Source organism: Herpailurus yagouaroundi, unplaced genomic scaffold (genome assembly GCF_014898765.1).
Source record: "Herpailurus yagouaroundi ecotype Mexico unplaced genomic scaffold, PumYag 67793, whole genome shotgun sequence".
Taxonomy (NCBI): Eukaryota; Metazoa; Chordata; class Mammalia; order Carnivora; family Felidae; genus Herpailurus; species Herpailurus yagouaroundi.
The window spans coordinates 18,018,819-18,020,221 of record NW_024420586.1 but is presented as its reverse complement, the minus strand read 5'-3'; positions in this window follow the sequence as shown (position 1 = coordinate 18,020,221).

Below are 1,403 nucleotides of genomic sequence, written 5' to 3'. Positions count from 1 at the left end.
CTTTCGCAGTCGGAATGTGTGCTAGGAGGAGAGGAACGGCGATGTGTGTAGTGTGTTGCGAGGTGGGGGAATTGTTCCTGTGCCTCCCCCACCCGGTCCAGGGTGGGCTGCAGGTTCCGGCTTCCCGATTTCCCGCCCTCCGCCTCTCCACGGCCGCGTCCCACGGTAGCGTCGAGAACGCCAGTCGATAGGGAACTTGAGCATGGAAGGGCGACGCAGATCCGGACGAGGTGACCTGGAGCCACTATCCCCTTCGGGGTCTCTCAAGGTCCTAGGCTAGAACTGGCCGGAGATCCCTCGTCCAGATACGCTTCTCGCTGATGCACAGGGGAGGGCGGGAAAAGCACAGGTTAGAACCCCCTGAGTTTGTGCGGTCGCTAAAGCCTGGGCCAGGGTTTCTGCAGCGGGGGCCTGGGCCCTGTTTGTGCCTTGGCTCCCCTCCCCGTGCCTCTCTTAAGCCTCGATCCACTCCAAAGGCGAGCCCTTCCCCCGGCCTCCCCGCCCCCCCCCCCCCCTTCTGAATCTGAAAGTAGCTTTGTGGCTGCTGGGACAGAAACCTGGGAGGTGGCGACGCGGAGAGATGGGGTGGGGGGCGGTGCCTAGCGCCCAGGCTTAGTGGAGGTCACACGTGGATGTGGAGGAGGATCTTTTGCTTCTCTGGCGAGTGTGGGCCTGGGATCTTGAAGGCCGATCCCGGCCGGATGGAAGAGGTGGGGGAGGGGGCATCCAGTCTTCCCGGCTGGGAGAGGCTTAATGGGCCCACCACAGGGTGTGTGCCGGGTGAGGCTGTCGCCTTTGCCAGCAGCCCCTCCCTGGCGGGGCGGGGGCGCCGAGTTGCCCAGGGCTGGGGCGGGCCGGGCGCCACGGGTTCGAGGGGAAGATTGGAGGGGTGTGCGCCCAGGCTGGGGCTGCCCCCCTGCACTCCTCCGCTCCGCCCGCTCGGGGACCCGCCAAAGTGTGGGTGCTGGCGGCGTGTCAGGGCGCGCCAGGGCTGCTCTCCGCGTTCGAGCGCGTGGACCTCCCGACTCCTGGCATCCCCGTGCGCGCTCCGCTTCCAGGGGCTTGTGTTGTGCCCTGCTCGCTTGTTTGTCTCGTGTGAGTCTCGTAAACCGCCCTGATTTATTACCCAGACTAAATGCTTAATTTGTGAATATGAAACAGATTAAAAGGGGCGGGGGGGGGGAGGGGGCTTGAGGTCGGCATATTTTAGCAATCAGACCAAAGCAGCCGGGCAGATGTTTCAAATTTGTCGACATTTTCAGGCTCATGTGGAAAGGCAGCCAGAATGGTCAAGAGGTCTTCTCCTTCCTTCAACCTGAGAACTTGGCAGTGATCAAAAGGAGGTGATTAGTAGCTGCAGTGAAAAGACACCGGCAGGCAAGGAGTTAACAGAGGCTGAGCCC